The sequence below is a fragment of the Oncorhynchus masou genome, unplaced genomic scaffold (assembly GCF_036934945.1).
Source record: "Oncorhynchus masou masou isolate Uvic2021 unplaced genomic scaffold, UVic_Omas_1.1 unplaced_scaffold_5221, whole genome shotgun sequence".
NCBI lineage: Eukaryota > Metazoa > Chordata > Actinopteri > Salmoniformes > Salmonidae > Oncorhynchus > Oncorhynchus masou.
In genome coordinates this window covers 1-20,516 of record NW_027011629.1, presented here as the reverse complement: position 1 = coordinate 20,516, position 20,516 = coordinate 1, and the positions used below count along the sequence as shown (strand labels likewise).

Below are 20,516 nucleotides of genomic sequence, written 5' to 3'. Positions count from 1 at the left end.
TTTTCATTTTTTATTTTTTGTTCCTTGCAAATAGGATTTAACTGCCATTTGTGAACACAGCTTTGTTACCCTCTTCTGTTTTGAACAACAATGTTTATTTTCTTGCACAGCAAAGGCTGAGGCAATTTAGTAGATATGTACATACAGTGTGCATCTGTTCTAAAATGTTCTGTTTTTTGTTGTTCATTTTCTGGTTCTTGTGACCTATTTTAACCTTTCCCCTCTGACTTCCAAGGTGTTTGCATGGGGCTACAACAACTCTGGCCAGGTGGGGTCAGGTCGATCGGCCAACCAGCCGACGCCGGCGTCGGGTCAGCAGCGCCTGCAGAACAAAGTGGTGGTTAATATCGCCTGTGGTCAGCTCTGTTCCATGGCTGTGCTGACAATGGAGAGGTAAAGGATACCGAAGGGTCGATCCTCAATAGTATTTTATACGGTCATGTTCCTGTCTTGGCCGAGTTTGTCTGTGTGGCAGAAACAAAGAGGATGGAAAGCGAAGAAATCGATGCATTGATCGGTAGTTGATGAAGTCGTAGCAGCAGTAGAGTCTGTTTTCGTAATCGACTATTGATTCGGCTGCAGGCAGTGTAAAAGACAGTAAATATAATGGCTGTCCAAAAATATATAATTTGTGCTTTTGAGGCGTGGAAGGCTGCTGATGCATCCAATGAAGTCAGTGAGTTAGGATGGATTGTATTAATATAGGGTAGCCTAGTGGTTAGAGTGTAGAGGCGGCAGGGTAGCCTAGTGGTTAGAGTGTAGAGGCGGCAGGGTAGACTAGTGGTTAGAGTGTAGGCGGCAGGGTAGCCTAGTGGTTAGAGTGCAGAGCAGGGTAGACTAGTTAGGTTAGAGTGTAGAGCGGCTTAGGTAGCCTAGTGGTTAGAGTGTAGAAGCGGCAGGGTAGACTAGTGGTTAGAGTGTAGAGGCGGCAGGGTAGACTAGTGGTTAGAGTGTAGAGGCGGCAGGGTAGCCTAGTGGTTAGAGCGTTGGACTAGTAACTCGGAAGGTTGCAAGTTCAAATCCCCGAGCTGACAAGGTACAAATCTGTCATTCTGCCCCTGAACAGGCAGTTAACCCACTGTTCCCAGCCGTCATTGAAAATAAGAATTTGTTCTTAACTTACTTGCCTGGTTAAATAAAGGTAAAAAAAATAATAATTCTGTAGGACTTCCTGCCATAGTCTGTAGGAAACCTGTCCTGTTGCTATCTGTAGGACTACAGCCCTGTCCTGTTGCTATCTGTAGGACTACAACCCTGTCCTGTTGCTATCTGTAGGACTACAGCCCTGTCCTGTTGCTATCTGTAGGACTACAGCCCTGTCCTGTTGCTATCTGTAGGACTACAGCCCTGTCCTGTTGCTATCTGTAGGACTACAACCCTGTCCTGTTGCTATCTGTAGGACTACAACCCTGTCCTGTTGCTATCTGTAGGACTGCAACCCTGTCCTGTTGCTATCTGTAGGACTACAGCCCTGTCCTGTTGCTATCTGTAGGACTACAGCCCTGTCCTGGACTACACCCTGTCCTGTTGCTATCTGTAGGACTACAACCCTGTCCTGTTGCTATCTGTAGGACTACAACCCTGTCCTGTTGCTATCTGTAGGACTACAACCCTGTCCTGTTGCTATCTGTAGGACTACAACCCTGTCCTGTTGCTATCTGTAGGACTACAACCCTGTCCTGTTGCTATCTGTAGGACTACAACCCTGTCCTGTTGCTATCTGTAGGACTACAACCCTGTCCTGTTGCTATCTGTAGGACTACAACCCTGTCCTGTTGCTATCTGTAGGACTACAGCCCTGTCCTGTTGCTATCTGTAGGACTACAGCCCTGTCCTGATGCTATCTGTAGGACTACAGCCCTGTCCTGTTGCTATCTGTAGGACTACAGCCCTGTCATGATGCTATCTGTAGGACTACAACCCTGTCCTGTTGCTATCTGTAGGACTACAACCCTAGGTCCTGTCCTGTTGCTATCTGTAGGACTACAACCCTGTCCTGTTGCTATCTGTAGGACTACAACCCTGTCCTGTTGCTATCTGTAGGACTACAGCCCTGTCCTGTTGCTATCTGTAGGACACAACCCTGTCCTGTTGCTATCTGTAGGACTACAGCCCTGTCCTGTTGCTATCTGTAGGACTACAGCCCTGTCCTGTTGCTATCTGTAGGACTACAGCCCTGTCCTGTTGCTATCTGTAGGACTACAGCCCTGTCCTGTTGCTATCTGTAGGACTACAGCCCTGTCCTGTTGCTATCTGTAGGACTACAACCCTGTCCTGTTGCTATCTGTAGGACTACAGCCCTGTCCTGTTGCTATCTGTAGGACTACAGCCCTGTCCTGTTGCTATCTGTAGGACTACAGCCCTGTCCTGTTGCTATCTGTAGGACTACAACCCTGTCCTGGCTATCTGTAGGACCACAAGCCCTGTCCTGTTGCTATCTGTAGGACTACAGCCCTGTCCTGTTGCTATCTGTAGGACTACAGCCCTGTCCTGTTGCTATCTGTAGGACTACAACCCTGTCCTGTTGCTATCTGTAGGACTACAGCCCTGTCCTGTTGCTATCTGTAGGACTACAGCCCTGTCCTGTTGCTATCTGTAGGACTACAGCCCTGTCCTGTTGCTATCTGTAGGACTACAACCCTGTCCTGTTGCTATCTGTAGGACTACAGCCCTGTCCTGTTGCTATCTGTAGGACTACAGCCCTGTCCTGTTGCTATCTGTAGGACTACAGCCCTGTCCTGTTGCTATCTGTAGGACTACAGCCCTGTCCTGTTGCTATCTGTAGGACTACAACCCTGTCCTGTTGCTATCTGTAGGACTACAGCCCTGTCCTGGCTATCTGTACTACAACCCTGGCCTGTTGCTATCTGTAGGACTACAACCCTGTCCTGTTGCTATCTGTAGGACTACAGCCCTGTCCTGTTGCTATCTGTGGGACTACAACCCTGTCCTGTTGCTATCTGTAGGACTACAGCCCTGTCCTGTTGCTATCTGTAGGACTACAAGCCCTGTCCCTGTTGCTATCTGTAGGACTACAGCCCTGTCCTGTTGCTATCTGTAGGACTACAGCCCTGTCCTGTTGCTATCTGTAGGACTACAACCCTGTCCTGTTGCTATCTGTAGGACTACAACCCTGTCCTGTTGCTATCTGTAGGACTGCAACCCTGTCCTGTTGCTATCTGTAGGACTACAGCCCTGTCCTGTTGCTATCTGTAGGACTAAGCCCTGTCCTGTTGCTATCTGTAGGACTACAGCCCTGTCCTGTTGCTATCTGTAGGACTACAGCCCTGTCCTGTTGCTATCTGACTACAGCCCTGTCCTGTTGCTATCTGGCAGGACTACAACCCTGTCCTGTTGCTATCTGTAGGACTACAACCCTGTCCTGTTGCTATCTGCAGGACTACAGCCCTGTCCTGTTGCTATCTGTAGGACTACAGCCCTGTCCTGTTGCTATCTGTAGGACTACAGCCCTGTCCTGTTGCTATCTGTAGGACTACAGCCCTGTCCTGTTGCTATCTGTAGGACTACAGCCCTGTCCTGTTGCTATCTGTAGGACTACAGCCCTGTCCTGTTGCTATCTGTAGGACTACAGCCCTGTCCTGTTGCTATCTGTAGGACTACAGCCCTGTCCTGTTGCTATCTGTAGGACTACAACCCTGTCCTGTTGCTATCTGTAGGACTACAACCCTGTCATGATGCTATCTGTAGGACTACAACCCTGTCCTGTTGCTATCTGTAGGACTACAACCCTGTCCTGTTGCTATCTGTAGGACTACAACCCTGTCCTGTTGCTATCTGTAGGACTACAGCCCTGTCCTGTTGCTATCTGTAGGACTACAACCCTGTCCTGTTGCTATCTGTAGGACTACAACCCTGTCCTGTTGCTATCTGTAGGACTACAGCCCTGTCCTGTTGCTATCTGTAGGACTACAGCCCTGTCCTGTTGCTATCTGTAGGACTACAGCCCTGTCCTGTTGCTATCTGTAGGACTACAGCCCTGTCCTGTTGCTATCTGTAGGACTGTAATCTGCGATCTGTTTGCAGACCTATGGTTGGGGCTATAACTGCAACGGCAGCTTGGTCTGGGCAACAATGGAACCAGCAGACCCGTGTAGGATCGCAGCTCTACAGGGAGTCAACATTATACAGGTGAGGAGTCCACATTTACAGGCGAGGAGTCCACATTATACAGGCGAGAGTCCACATTATACAGGCGAGGAGTCCACATTATACAGGCGAGGAGTCCACATTATACAGGCGAGGAGTCACATTATACAGGCGAGGAGTCCACATTATACAGGCGAGGAGTCCTACATTATACAGGCGAGGAGTCTAGATTATGCACATTATACAGGCGAGGGGTCCACATTATACAGGCGAGGGGTCCACAGGGGTCCATTATACAGGCGAGGGTCCACATTATACAGGCGAGGGTCCAGATTATACAGGCGAGGGGTCCAGATTATACAGGGCTAGATTATACAGGGAGGTCCAGATTATCCAGGCGAGGGGTCCAGATTATACAGGTAGGGTCCAGATTATACAGGCGTAGGGGTCTAGATTATACAGGCGAGGGGTCTAGATTATACAGGCGTAGGGTCTAGATTATACAGGCGAGGGTCCAGATTATCCGCAGGCGAGGGTGTAGGTCTTAGGTGTAGATTATCCAGGCGTAGGGGTCTAGATTATCCAGGCGAGGGTCTAGATTATCCAGGCGAGGGGTCTAGATTATCCAGGCGAGGGGTCTAGATTATACAGGCGAGGGGTGGGGTCTAGATTATACAGGCGAGGGGTCTAGATTACACAGGCGAGGGGTCTAGATTATACAGGCTAGGGTCTAGATTATACAGGCGAGGGGTCCAGATTATCCAGGCAGGGGTCCACATTATAGGAGTCCACATTATACAGGCGAGGAGTCTAGACTATACAGGCGAGAGTCCACATTACAGGCGAGGAGTCAACCCAAACCCACTCTGTTAGCTATGTGTGGGACCTATGGTTGTTTGTGCTGTGCAGGTAGGAGAATACAGGGTAATGACATAGGAAGATCTAAGATTAACTTTCTGTTTCTCTCTGTGCCGCAGGTTGCTTGTATACGCCACAGCCGCTGGCGCCGACAGACGAGGGCTTTATTTACGCTTGGGGGGGCCAACTCTTATGGCCAGCTGGGGACAGGCAATAAGAGTAACCAGGCTGTCCCTACACTCATCAACACAGACAAGGAGAGGTGAGTTCCTCTGTCCCAGTCAGGACCTCCTCCAGGTCCCCAGGATAGGACAGCCTCCAGGGTAGGACAGCTTCCAGGGTAGGACAGCCTCCAGGGTAGGACGGCCTCCAGGGTACGACGGCCTCCAGGGTAGGACAGCCTCCAGGGTAGGACGGCCTCCAGGGCAGGACGGCCTCCAGGGCAGGCCGGCCTCCAGGGTAGGACGGCCTCCAGGGTAGGACGGCCTCCAGGGTAGGGATGGCCTCCAAGGTAGGATGGCCTCCAAGGTAGGAAGGCCTCCAGGGTTGGACCTCCTCCAGGGTAGGACAGCCTCCAGGGTAGGACAGCCTCCAGGGTAGGACAGCCTCCAGGGTAGGACAGCTTCCAGGGTAGGACGGCCTCCAGGGGCAGGGACAGCCTCCAGGGTAGGACGGCCTCCAGGGTGGACAGCCTCCAGGGTAGGAAGGCCTCCAGGGTGGACCGGCCTCCAGGGTAGGACGGCCTCCAGGGCCTCCAGGGTAGGGCCGGCCTCAGGGTGGACCGGCCTCAGGATAGGAAGGCCTCCAGGGCCCCAGGGTAGGCACGGCCCCCAGGGTAGGAAGGCCTCCAGGAGTAGGACGGCCTCCAGGGTAGGAAGGCCTCCAGGGTAGGAAGGCCTCCAGGGTAGGACGGCCTCCAGGGTAGGACGGCCTCCAGGATGAGAAGGCCTCCAGGGTAGGGCCGGCCTCCAGGGGTAGGACGGCCTCCGGGGTGGGGCCGGCCTCCAGGGTAGGAAGGCCTCCAGGGTAGGAAGGCCTCCAGGGTAGGACGGCCTCCAGGGTAGGAAGGCCTCAGGGTAGGGCCGGCCCACCAGGGTGAAAGGACTCCAGGGTAGGACGGCCTCCAGGGTAGGAATGCCTCCAGGGGTGGGACGGCCTCCCAGGGTAGGGACTCCAGGGTAGGAAGGACTCCAGGGTTGGAAGGACTCCAGGGTAGGACGGCCTCCAGGGCAATCACATCACAGACGACCCTCTGGAGGTAATCACATCACAATTTGTTTTGATGATCTACACCGGTATTCAAATGTGGCCACAATCAGAATTTGGACAAAATCAGGATGAAGAACACAAGTTAGAACCAGGTATAAACAGGGCTAGAGTCACTTCAGTATCTTGGCAAAGATCTTTCCATTGAAAAACCCCTGGAAGGGGTTGGGGTGAAAAAGCCCTGGAAGGGTTGGGGTTGGGGTGAAAAAGCCCTGGAAGGGTTTAGGTTGGGGTGACAAGCCCTGGAAGGGTTGGGGTGAAAAAGCCCTGGAAGGGTTGGGGTGAAAAAGCCCTGGAAGGGTTTAGGTTGGGGTGAAAAGCCCTGGAAGGGTTGGGGTTGGGGTGAAAAAGCCCTGGAAGGGTTTAGGTTGGGGTGACAAGCCCTGGAAGGGTTGGGGTTGGGGTGAAAAAGCCCTGGAAGGGTTGGGGTGACAAGCCCTAGAAGGGTTGGGTTGGGGTGAAAAAGCCCTGGAAGGGTTGGGGTGAAAAAGCCCTGGAAGGGTTTAGGTTGGGGTGACAAGCCCTGGAAGGGTTGGGATTGGGGTGAAAAAGCCCTGGAAGGGGTTGGGGTGAAAAAGCCCTGGAAGGGTTGTAGTTGGGGTGACAAGCCCTGGAAGGGTTAGGGTGAAAAAGCCCTGGAAGGGTTGGGGTTGGGGTGAAAAAGCCCTGGAAGGTTTGGGGTGAAAAAGCCCTGGAAGGGTTGGGGTGAAAAAGCCCTGGAAGGGTTGGGGTGAAAAAGCCCTGGAAGGGTTGGGGTGAAAAAGCCCTGGAAGGTTTGGGGTGAAAAAGCCCTGGAAGGTTTGGGGTGAAAAAGCCCTGGAAGGTTTGGGGTGAAAAAGCCCTGGAAGGGTTGGGGTGAAAAAGCCCTGGAAGGGTTGGGGTTGGGTTGCTCATTGGAATTATGAGATTGTTGTTGTGTTCCAGCCTGTATTTATCTTGTCTACGTTTTTTGTTAAAATAATGCTTGTTGATCATTATGTATCTATTGACTCTAATGCTGCTCAGTGAAATCCTTCACTTGAAGAAGACTGTTTTTTTCTGGCCTGTCTTTGCCACAGTCAGGTTGTCTGGCCTGTCTTTGCCACAGTCAGGTTGTCTGGCCTGTCTTTGCCACAGTCAGGTTGTCTGGCCTGTCTTTGCCACAGTCAGGTTGTCTGGCCTGTCTTTGCCACAGTCAGGTTGTCTGGCCTGTCTTTGCCACTGTCAGGTTGTCTGGCCTGTCTTTGACACAGTCAGGTTGTCTGGCCTGTCTTTGCCACAGTCAGGTTGTCTGGCCTGTCTTTGCCACAGTCAGGTTGTCTGGCCTGTCTTTGCCACAGTCAGGTTGTCTGGCCTGTCTTTGCCACAGTCAGGTTGTCTGGCCTGTCTTTGCCACAGTCAGGTTGTCTGGCCTGTCTTTGCCACAGTCAGGTTGTCCGGCCTGTCTTTGCCACAGTCAGGTTGTCCGGCCTGTCTTTGCCACAGTCAGGTTGTCCGGCCTGTCTTTGCCACTGTCAGGTTGTCTGGCCTGTCTTTGCCACAGTCAGGTTGTCTGGCCTGTCTTTGCCACTGTCAGGTTGTCTGGCCTGTCTTTGACACAGTCAGGTTGTCTGGCCTGTCTTTGCCACAGTCAGGTTGTCTGGCCTGTCTTTGCCACAGTCAGGTTGTCTGGCCTGTCTTTGCCACAGTCAGGTTGTCTGGCCTGTCTTTGCCACAGTCAGGTTGTCTGGCCTGTCTTTGCCACAGTCAGGTTGTCTGGCCTGTCTTTGCCACAGTCAGGTTGTCTGGCCTGTCTTTGCCACAGTCAGGTTGTCCGGCCTGTCTTTGCCACAGTCAGGTTGTCCGGCCTGTCTTTGCCACAGTCAGGTTGTCCTGGCCTGTCTTTGCCACTGTCAGGTTGTCTGGCCTGTCTTTGCCACAGTCAGGTTGTCTGGCCTGTCTTTGCCACAGTCAGGTTGTCTGGCCTGTCTTTGCCACAGTCAGGTTGTCTGGCCTGTCTTTGCCACAGTCAGGTTGTCTGGCCTGTCTTTGCCACAGTCAGGTTGTCTGGCCTGTCTTTGCCACAGTCAGGTTGTCTGGCCTGTCTTTGCCACAGTCAGGTTGTCTGGCCTGTCTTTGCCACAGTCAGGTTGTCTGGCCTGTCTTTGCCACAGTCAGGTTGTCTGGCCTGTCTTTGCCACAGTCAGGTTGTCTGGCCTGTCTTTGCCACAGTCAGGTTGTCTGGCCTGTCTTTGCCACAGTCAGGTTGTCTGGCCTGTCTTTGCCACAGTCAGGTTGTCTGGCCTGTCTTTGCCACAGTCAGGTTGTCTGGCCTGTCTTTGCCACAGTCAGGTTGTCTGGCCTGTCTTTGCCACAGTCAGGTTGTCTGGCCTGTCTTTGCCACAGTCAGGTTGTCTGGCCTGTCTTTGCCACAGTCAGGTTGTCTGGCCTGTCTTTGCCACAGTCAGGTTGTCTGGCCTGTCTTTGCCACAGTCAGGTTGTCTGACCTGTCTTTGCCACAGTCAGGTTGTCTGGCCTGTCTTTGCCACAGTCAGGTTGTCTGGCCTGTCTTTGCCACAGTCAGGTTGTCTGGCCTGTCTTTGCCACAGTCAGGTTGTCTGGCCGTCAGGTTGTCTGGCCTGTCTTTGCCACAGTCAGGTTGTCCGGCCTGTCTTTGCCTTTGTCTTTGTGTTAAAGGAATTCTAAATTCTAAAAGACTGATGTCTGTCCTCCTCGTCTGTCCTGTCTGTCTGTCCTCCTCGTCTGTCCTGTCTGTCTGTCTGTCCTCCTCGTCTGTCCTGTCTGTCTGTCCTGTCTGTCTGTCTGTCCTGTCTGTCTGTCTGTCCTGTCTGTCCTCCTCGTCTGTCCTGTCTGTCTGTCCTGTCTGTCCTCCTCGTCTGTCCTGTCTGTCTGTCCTGTCTGTCCTCCTCGTCTGTCCTGTCTGTCTGTCCTGTCTGTCCTGCCTCGTCTGTCCTGTCTGTCCTGTCTGTCTGTCCTGTCTTGTCTGTCCTCCTGTCTGTCCTGTCTGTCTGTCCTGTCTGTCTGTCCTCTGTCTGTCTGTCTGTCTGTCTGTCTGTCCTGTCTGTCTGTCCTCGTCTGTCCTGTCACTCTGTAGGATGGTGGAGGTGGCAGCGTGCCACACCAGCCATACGTCTGCAGCTAAGACTCAGAGCGGTCAGGTGCTGATGTGGGGTCAGTGTAGGGGTCAAGCTGTAGCCTGCCCTCACCTCCCACTCACTTCGCCCAGCACCCGACGATGTCTTTGCATGCTTCGCCACGCCCGCTGTCACATGGCATCTCCTCACCGTGGGTAGACTGACACCTCCTCAACCGTAGGTTAGACTGACACACCTCCTCAACCGTGGGTAAGACTGACACACCTCCTCACTGTGGGTAAGACTGACACACCTCCTCACTGTGGGTTAGACTGACACACCTCCTCACCGTGGGTTAGACTGACACACCTCCTCACCGTGGGTAAGACTGACACACCTCCTCACTGTGGGTTAGACTGACACACCTCCTCACCGTGGGTTAGACTGACACACCTCCTCACTGGGTTAGACTGACACACCTCCTCATCGTGGGTAAGACTGACACACCTCCTCACACTGTTAGACTGACACACCTCCTCAACCGTGGGCAGACTGACACACCTCCTCACCCTGACACACCTCCTCACTGTGGGTTAGACTGACACACCTCCTCACCGTGGGTTAGACTGACACACCTCTCACAAGTGTAAGACTGACACCTCCTCAACCGTGGGTAAGACTGACACACCTCCTCACTGTGGGTTAGACTGACACACCTCCTCACCGTGGGTTAGACTGACACACCTCCTCACTGTGGGTTAGACTGACACACCTCCTCATCGTGGGTAAGAGACTGACACACCTCCTCACTGTGGGTTAGACTGACACACCTCCTCACCGTGGGTAAGACTGACACACCTCCTCACTGTGGGTTAGACTGACACACCTCCCTCACCGTGGGTTAGACTGACACACACCTCCTCACCTGTGGGTTAGACTGACACACCTCCTCACCGTAAGGTTAGACTGACACACCTCCTCACCGTGGGTTAGACTGACACACCTCCTCAACTGTGGGTTAGACTGACACACCCTCCTCACCGTGGGTTAGACTGGGACACACCTCACCTCACCGTGGGTTAGACTGACACACTCCTCACCGTGGGTTAGACTGACACACCTCCTCAACTGTGGGTTGTACAGGACGCTGTACGGGATGTGATGATGGTTACAGACCTGGGATCAGATGTTATTTGGAAGGTTTTTTCGTTGTTGTTCTGTGTTACTCAGATGGTGATGACTATCTGACGGTGGCCCAGTCTCTGAAGAGGAGTTTGACAGCCCGATCTCAGATCTCAAGTTCCTTGTGGATGGAAAGTATCCCACGTACACAAAGCCCTCCTAAAGATCAGGTACCTAAAAGGACTTGAGTTTACACAGGCAGGCCAATTCACATCTTCTGTTTCCAATCAGATCCAGCTCATTTGACAATAGTTGGGAGGGTGGGAAGAAAGATCAGAATTTGGGCTGCCTGTGTAAACGGTTCCAAACAGACCCAGGTGGTCTCCTTTTATGGGGCCTTGGTCACACAGAACCACCATTTAATACAATGATAATGTTCATTTGGCCAACGTTTTCATCCAAACAACTGTAAACCGAGACATATTTATTCGGTATATGCTGTGGCGCTGTGTGTTTTTAGTATTTCTACTGAAGTTTGTTCCGTTTGTTCACTTTTCCTCTGTAAATACATCATATATTTGAGGTACAACACCACTCTGAAGGTTATTTAGTTCTTTGTACCACTGTGCCCCCCCCCCCACACTATCAACCTGCCAGCTTGCAAAACACAGATCGCCGTCTTTGAGACAGCCCGCTGGTCACTAGAGATACCCAGAGAGATAGCTGCCTTTCACTGGTAGGGAATACATGTTAGGAACTTCATCATTCCTCTTCCTCCCCTAGTCAAGCCTCTCTCTCTCCTCCCTCCCATATTCAAGTATCTCTCCCTCTCTCCTCTCCCCCTAGTTAAGTGTCTCTCTCTCTCTCTCTCTCTCTCCTCTCTCTCTCTCTCTCTCTCTCCTCTAGTCAAGTCTCTCTGTCTCTCTCCCTCTCTCCCCTCCCTAGTCAAGTCTGTCTCCCTCTGTCAAGTCTCCTCTGTCTCTCCCCTCCCCTAGTCAAGTCTCTCTCTCTCTCTGTCTCCTGTCTCTCTCCCCCTAGTCAAAGTCTCTCTGTCTCCTGTCTCTCTCTGTCTGTCTCTGGGTTCTGTCTGTATGTCTCTCTCTCTGTCTCTGTCTCTGTCTCTGTCTCTCTCTCTCTCTGTCTCCTGTCTCTGTCTCTCTGTCTGTCTCTGTCTGTCTCTGTCTGTCTGTCTGTCTCTCTCTGTCTCTGTCTCTCTTTCTCTCTCTCTGTCTCTGTCTCTCTGTCTCTGTCTGTCTCTCTGTCTGTCTCTGTCTGTCTGTCTCTGTCTCTCTCTCTCTGTCTGTCTCTCTCTCTCTCTCTCTCTCTCTCTAGTCTCCCCCTAGTCAAGGCCGGGGCCTATAGCAAATTGTTAATTTCTTTCAACTATACGCATGTTGCCACAGGTTCAGAGTTAGTTTTTTTAATGCCACCCCACTCCCCCACTCCCCACAAACAGCTACAAACATTTCTGGAAACAATGTGTCGAAATGACATGGTGATTTCCAGTCGTTGCCTTCTTGTCTCCTCCCAAGTCTGCTATGTTTGTTACCACTGTATGAAGCTTTGATTCGGTGCGTCTGTCCTTCCTGTCGACGCTATGAGGAAGCAAAGGACACGGCTATTGTTTCCCCTCTAGTTCTTTTTTAATAAACTCGCACGCAACATCCTCATGCCTTAAACGCTATCGTTTTCCATTTGCCAAATCAGAGGAGTAAAGAAAATGTATTTATTTTTTACATCTCGAAATGTGTTCGTTTGTACACCTGCTGTCGTCGTCGTGGTCACCCCCCCCCCCCCCCGATCCCTACGATCCCTTATTGAATGCCGCTCAGTGTAGATGAAGGAGAGGACAGAAGGATTGGACTCCATTTGAGACATGGATTGTGTATGTGTGCCTTTCGGAGGGTGAATGGGCAAGACATTGATGTGTCATTTGAACGGGGAAGTGGTAGTAGGTGCCAGAGGCAGGTGTTCCTATTGTTTGGTGTACTCCATGTAGAAACTAGATGCATATTTACAAAAGAATATGGACACCTCTTCAAATTAGTGGATTCGGGCTATTTTAGCCACACACCAGTTGCTGACCGGTGTATAAAATCGAGCACACAGCCATGCAATCTCCATAGACAAACATTAGAAGTAGAATGGCCCGTACTGAAGAGCTCAGTGACTTTCAACATGGCGCTGTTATAGGGATGCCATCTTTTCCAACAAGTCAGTTTGTCACATGTCTGCCCTGCTAGAGCTGCCCCCCCGGTCAACTGTAAGTGCTGTTATTATGAAGTGGAAACGTCAAGGAGCAACAACGGCTCAGCCGTGGAGTGGTAGACCACACAAGCTCACAGAACGGGACCGCCGAGTGCCGAAGCGTGTAAAATTCGTCTGTCCTCGGTTGTAACTCTCACTACCGAGTTCCAAGCTGCCTCTAGAAGGAACGTCAGCACAATAACTGTTAGTTTAGGAATTGTTAGTTAGATTACTCGTTGGTTATTACTGCATTGTCGGAACTAGAAGCACAAGCATTTCGCTACACTCGCATTAACATCTGCTAACCATGTGTATGTGACAAATAAAATTTGATTTGATTTGTTGTCACCCTCCATGGTGACTGGTCTGTTGTCACCCTCCATGGTGACTGGTCTGTTGCCACCCTCCATGGGGACTGATCTCCAGGGTGACTGATCGCCACGGTGACTGGTCTGTCGTCACCCTCCACGGTGACTGATCTGTTGTCATCTTTCCATGTTTTCAGGTGTGAACATTTCCGTGTGTTGCTGAACGAGACAGACGAGGAGTCTATTGAGATTCACCAGTTCTCTTACCTCGTCTACAGGGCCTTCCTCGAATACCTTTACTGAACACCATCAACCTGCCTCCGGAGGGGAGCCATAGGTTCGTATATTTATTTAACCTTTTATTTAACCAAGCAAGAACAAATTCTTATTTGCAATAGCGGCCTTGGAACAGTGGGATTCAACTGCCTTTGTTCAGGAGGCAGATACAACAATTTGTACCTTGTCAGCTCGGGATTCGATCTTGCAACCTTTCGGTTACTAGGCTACCCTGCCACCTCTACACTCTAACCACTAGGCTACCCTGCCTCCCTCTACCTCTAACCACTAAGGCTACCCTGCGCCTCTACAATCTAACCACTAGGCTACCCTGCCGCCTCTACACTCTAACCACTAGGCCACCCTGCCTCCTCTACATTCTAACCACTAGGCTACCCTGCCACCTCTACACTCTAACCACTAGGCTACCCCTACCGCCTCTACACTCTAACCACTAGGCTACCCTGCCACCTCTACATTCTAACCACTAGGCTACCCTGCCTCTACATTCTAACCACTAGGCTACCCTGCCACCTCTACACTCTAACCACTAGGCTACCCTGCCTCCTCTACATTCTAACCACTAGGCTATATACCTCTACACTCTAACCACTAGGCTACCCTGCCGCCTCTACACTCTAACCACTAGGCTACCCCTGCCTCCTCTACACTCTAACCACTAGGCTACCCTGCCACCTCTACACTCTAACCACTAGGCTACCCTGCCGGCTCTACCTCTAACCACTAGGCTACCCTGCCGCCTCTACACTCTAACCACTAGGCTACCCTGCCGCCTCTACACTCTAACCACTGAGCCACCCCTGCCTCCTCTACATTCTAACCACTAGGCTACCCTGCCGCCTCTACACTCTCTAACCACTAGGCCACCCTGCCGTCTCTACCTCTAACCACTAGGCTACCCTGCCGCCTCTACACTCTAACCACTAGGCTACCTACTGTACCTCCTCTACACTCTAGCCACTAGGCTACCCTGCCACCTCTACACTCCTAACCACTAGGCTACCCTACCACCTCTACACTCTAACCACTAGGCTACCCCTGCCTCCTCTACACTCTAACCACTAGGCTACCCTGCCGCCTCTACACTCTAACCACTAGGCTACCCTGCCGCCTCTACACTCTAACCACTAGGCCACCCTGCCTCCTCTACATTCTAACCACTAGGCTACCCTGCCGCCTCTACACTCTAACCACTAGGCCACCCTGCCGTCTCTACATTCTAACCACTAGGCTACCCTGCCGCCTCTATACTCTAACCACTAGGCCACCCTGCCTCCTCTACATTCTAACCACTAGGCTACCCTGCCGCCTCTACACTCTAACCACTAGGCTACCCTGCCGCCTCTACACTCTAACCACTAGGCTACCCTGCCGCCTCTACACTCTAACCACTAGGCTACCCTGCCGTCTCTACACTCTAACCACTAGGCTACCCTGCCGTCTCTACACTCTAACCACTAGGCTACCCTGCCACCTCTACACTCTAACCACTAGGCTACCCTGCCGCCTGTACACTCTAACCACTAGGCTACCCTGCCGCCTCTACACTCTAACCACTAGGCTACCCTGCCGCCTCTACACTCTAACCACTAGGCTACCCTGCCGCCTGGTACGACGCAGTGTTTCCCCTAGATTATTCTCCAAGCGGGGGTGTAAAGAACTCCATAAGTACACCAGTGTTTCCCCTAGATTATTCTCCAGGCGGGGGTGTAAAGAACTCCATAAGTACACCACAGTGTTTCCCCTAGATTATTCTCCAGGCGGGGGTGTAAAGAACTCCATAAGTACACCAGTGTTTCCCCTAGATTATTCTCCAGGCGGGGGTGTAAAGAACTCCATAAGTACACCACAGTGTTTCCCCTAGATTATTCTCCAGGCGGGGGTGTAAAGAACTCCATAAGTACACCACAGTGTTTCCCCTAGATTATTCTCCAGGCGGGGGTGTAAAGAACTCCATAAGTACACCACAGTGTTTCCCCTAGACTATTCTCCAGGCGGGGGTGTAAAGAACTCCATAAGTTCACCACAGTGTTTTCCCGTAGCTTAATTATTTACCAGACGGGGTCGCAAAGGACCCCAAAATCAGCATCTATGGCCTCATGTGAGTTATGACAGCTTATAGAAAGTATTGTAATGCACTAGAATTCCACCGTTAACCTGGACTCAGAAGGAGGTCACTATAAAATGACTGTGGTCCATTTGAGCTGTATTCCATGCATCTCTCCTGTGCGTACCGTAGGTCTCCTGGACTTAGCTACGTTCTACCGTGAGACGCGTCTGAAGAGACTGTGTCAGGAGACCATCAAGAGAGGCATCTCTGAGGAAAACGCGATTACACTGCTCTCTGCTGCCGTGAAGTACGAGGCCAGGGTAAGAGGGGTTTACACGTTCTGTTGTCCTCCCGTAGACCCTGAACACTGACCAGCCAGCCCAGACCCTCTCTGTTGTCCTCCCATAGACCCTGAACACTGACCAGCCAGCCCAGACCCTCTGTGTTGTCCTCCCATAGACCTGAACACTAACCAGCCAGCCCAGACCCTCTCTGTTGTCCTCCCATAGACCTGAACACTAACCAGCCAGCCCAGACCCTCTCTGTTGTCCTCCCGTAGACCCTGAACACTGACCAGCCAGCCCAGACCCTCTCTGTTGTCCTCCCGTAGACCCTGAACACTGACCAGCCAGCCCAGACCCTCTCTGTTGTCCTCCCGCAGACCCTGAACATTGACCAGCCAGCCCAGACCCTCTCTGTTGTCCTCCCGTAGACCCTGAACACTGACCAGCCAGCCCAGACCCTCTCTGTTGTCCTCCCGTAGACCCTGGCCACTGACCAGCCATCCCAGACCCTCTCTGTTGTCCTCCCGTAGACCCTGAACACTAACCGGCCAGCCCAGACCCTCTCTGTTGTCCTCCCGTAGACCTGAACACTAACCAGCCAGCCCAGACCCTCTCTGTTGTCCTCCCGTAGACCCTGGCCACTGACCAGCCAGCCCAGACCCTCTCTGTTGTCCTCCCGTAGACCCTGGCCACTGACCAGCCAGCCCAGACCCTCTCTGTTGTCCTCCCGTAGACCCTGAACACTAACCGGCCAGCCCAGACCCTCTCTGTTGTCCTCCCGTAGACCTGAACACTAACCAGCCAGCCCAGACCCTCTCTGTTGTCCTCCCGTAGACCCTGAACACTGACCAGCCAGCCCAGACCCTCTCTGTTGTCCTCCCGTAGACCCTGAACACTGACCAGCCAGCCCAGACCCTCTCTGTTGTCCTCCCGTAGACCCTGAACTCTGACCAGCCAGCCCAGACCCTCTCTGTTGTCCTCCCGTAGACCCTGAACACTGACCAGCCAGCCCAGACCCTCTCTGTTGTCCTCCCGTAGACCCTGAACACTGACCAGCCAGCCCAGACCCTCTGTGTTGTCCTCCCGTAGACCCTGAACACTAACCGGCCAGCCCAGACCCTCTCTGTTGTCCTCCCGTAGACCCTGAACACTAACCAGCCAGCCCAGACCCTCTCTGTTGTCCTCCCGTAGACCCTGGCCACTGACCAGCCAGCCCAGACCCTCTCTGTTGTCCTCCCGTAGACCCTGAACACTGACCAGCCAGCCCAGACCCTCTCTGTTGTCCTCCGTAGACCCTGAACACTGACCAGCCAGCCCAGACCCTCTCTGTTGTCCTCCCGTAGACCCTGAACACTGACCAGCCAGCCCAGACCCTAGACCCTGAACACTGACCAGCCAGCCCTGACCCTCTCTGTTGTCCTCCCGTAGACCCTGAACACTGACCAGCCAGCCCAGACCCTCTCTCTTGTCCTCCGTGAGACATGAACACTGACCAGCCAGCTGAACCTCTCTGTTGTCCTCCGTGAGCCTGAACACTGACCATTGGCCAGACCCTCTGTGTTGTCACTCCCTTGAACCCTGCCATGGTAGCCAGCCAGACCCTCTCTCTTGTCCTCCGTAGACCCTGAACACTGACCAGCCAGCCCAGACCCTCTCTGTTGTCCTCCCGTAGACCCTGAACACTAACCAGCCAGCCCAGACCCTCTCTGTTGTCCTCCCGTAGACCCTGGCCACTGACCAGCCAGCCCAGACCCTCTCTGTTGTCCTCCCGTAGACCCTGAACACTGACCAGCCAGCCCAGACCCTCTCTGTTGTCCTCCCGTAGACCCTGAACACTAACCAGCCAGCCCAGACCCTCTCTGTTGTCCTCCCGTAGACCCTGAACACTGACCAGCCAGCCCAGACCCTCTCTGTTGTCCTCCCGTAGACCCTGAACACTAACCAGCCAGCCCAGACCCTCTCTGTTGTCCTCCCGTAGACCCTGAACACTGACCAGCCAGCCCAGACCCTCTCTGTTGTCCTCCCGTAGACCCTGAACACTAACCAGCCAGCCCAGACCCTCTCTGTTGTCCTCCCGTAGACCCTGAACACTGACCAGCCAGCCCAGACCCTATCTGTTGTCCTCCCGTAGACCCTGAACACTAACCGGCCAGCCCAGACCCTCTCTGTTGTCCTCCCGTAGACCCTGAACACTAACCAGCCAGCCCAGACCCTCTCTGTTGTCCTCCCGTAGACCTGAACACTAACCAGCCAGCCCAGACCCTCTCTGTTGTCCTCCCGTAGACCCTGAACACTGACCAGCCAGCCCAGACCCTCTCTGTTGTCCTCCCGTAGACCCTGAACACTGACCAGCCAGCCCAGACCCTCTCTGTTGTCCTCCCGTAGACCCTGAACACTGACCAGCCAGCCCAGACCCTCTCTGTTGTCCTCCCGTAGACCTGAACACTGACCAGCCAGCCCAGACCCTCTCTGTTGTCCTCCCGTAGACCCTGAACACTAACCAGCCAGCCCAGACCCTCTCTGTTGTCCTCCCGTAGACTCTGAACACTGACCAGCCAGCCCAGACCCTCTCTGTTGTCCTCCCGTAGACCCTGAACACTGACCAGCCAGCCCAGACCCTCTCTGTTGTCTTCCCGTAGACCCTGAACACTGACCAGCCAGCCCAGACCCTCTCTGTTGTCCTCCCGTAGACCTGAACACTGACCAGCCAGCCCAGACCCTCTCTCTTGTCCTCCCGTAGACCTGAACACTGACCAGCCAGCCCAGACCCTATCTGTCCTGTCTTTTGTACTAGTTGTTACCTCTACCAGTCACTGCTCTCTGTGTTGTTCTCGTTGTGTTGTACCAGTCACTGCCCTCTGTGTTGTTCTCGTTGTGTTGTTCTCGTTGTGTTGTACCAGTCACTGCCCTCTGTGTTGTTCTCGTTGTGTTGTTCTTTTGTGTTGTTCTCGTTGTACCAGTAGTTCCTCTACCAGTCACTGCCCTCTGTGTTGTTCTCGTTGTGTTGTTCTAGTTGTGTTGTACCAGTTACTGCCCTCTGTGTTGTTCTCGTTGTGTTGTTCTAGTTGTGTTGTACCAGTTACTGCCCTCTGTGTTGTTCTTGTTGTGTTGTTCTCGTTGTGTTGTACCAGTTACTGCCCTCTGTGTTGTTCTTGTTGTACCAGTAGTTCCTCTACCAGTCACTGCCCTCTGTGTTGTACTCCTCCTGTCCCCAGCGCTGACCACTGACCAGCCATCCATCTCCCTGTTCCTCCTACAGGACCTGGAAGAGTTCTGCTTCAAGTTCTGTGTCAACCACCTGACAGCCGTTACGCAGACGCAAGCCTTCGCCGACATGGACCACGAGCTGCTGAAGGCCTTCATCAGTAAAGCTAGCCGATATGGGGCCTTCAAAAACTGACTGGTCGACAGCCCACTCGCTAAGACTCTGGGTTAAGAGACTGGGGAATGGGCGAGGGGGATGGGAGGAGCAGGAAGGGGGATGGGGGGGCAGGAAGGGGGATGGGAGAGGGGGGGGAAATGGGGATGGGAGAGGGGGATGAAGGCAGGTAGATGCCGAACAACTGTCTGACAGTTGGACAGAGATGTCTCATCCCTGGGAGAGAGGGGACAGAGATGTCTCAACCCTGGGAGAGAGGGGACAGAGATGTCTCAACCCTGGGAGAGAGGGGACAGAGATGTCTCAACCCTGGGAGAGAGGGGACAGAGATGTCTCAACCCTGGGAGAGAGGGGACAGAGATGTCTCAACCCTGGGAGAGAGGGGACAGAGATGTCTCAACCCTGGGAGAGAGGGGACAGAGATGTCTCAACCCTGGGAGAGAGGGGACAGAGATGTCTCAACCCTGGGAGAGAGGGGACAGAGATGTCTCAACCCTGGGAGAGAGGGGACAGAGATGTCTCAACCCTGGGAGAGAGGGGACAGAGATGTCTCAACCCTGGGAGAGAGGGGACAGAGATGTCTCAACCCTGGGAGAGAGGGGACTGAGATGTCTCAACCCTGGGAGAGAGGGGACAGAGATGTCTCAACCCTGGGAGAGAGGGGACAGAGATGTCTCAACCCTGGGAGAGAGGGGACAGAGATGTCTCAACCCTGGGAGAGAGGGGACTGAGATGTCTCAACCCTGGGAGAGAGGGGACAGAGATGTCTCAACCCTGGGAGAGAGGGGACAGAGATGTACTCAACCCTGGGAGAGAGGGGACAGAGATGTCTCAACCCTGGGAGAGAGGGACAGAGATGTCTCAACCCTGGGAGAGAGGGGACAGAGATGTCTCAACCCTGGGAGAGAGGGGACAGAGATGTCTCAACCCTGGGAGAGAGGGACCCTCTCTCTTGTCCTCCCGTAGACCTGAACACTGACCAGCCAGCCCAGACCCTCTCTGTTGTCCTCCCGTAGACCTGAACACTGACCAGCCAGCCCAGACCCTCTGTTGTCCTCCCGTAGACCCTGAACACTGACCAGCCAGCCCAGACCCTCTCTGTTGTCCTCCCGTAGACCTGAACACTAACCAGCCAGCCCAGACCCTCTCTGTTGTCCTCCCGTAGACCCTGAACACTGACCAGCCAGCCCAGACCCTCTCTGTTGTCCTCCCATAGACCCTGAACACTGACCAGCCAGCCCAGACCCTCTCTCTTGTCCTCCCGTAGACCTGAACACTGACCAGCCAGCCCAGACCCTCTCTGTTGTCCTCCCGTAGACCTGAACACTGACCAGCCAGCCCAGACCCTCTCTGTTGTCCTCCCATAGACCCTGGCCGCTGACCAGCCAGCCCAGACCCTCTCTCTTGTCCTCCCGTAGACCCTGAACACTGACCAGCCAGCCCAGACCCTCTCTGTTGTCCTCCCGTAGACCCTGAACACTGACCAGCCAGCCCAGACCCTCTCTGTTGTCCTCCCATAGACCCTGAACACTGACCAGCCAGCCC

At 53.3% G+C, this 20,516-nt stretch overlaps 1 pseudogene; it reads left to right on the top strand.

The window, feature by feature from the left end:
• The first annotated feature begins 235 nt into the window (after positions 1–235).
• Positions 236–19,059, top strand: LOC135535864 (RCC1 and BTB domain-containing protein 2-like; annotated as a pseudogene).
• The last annotated feature ends 1,457 nt before the right edge of the window (positions 19,060–20,516 follow it).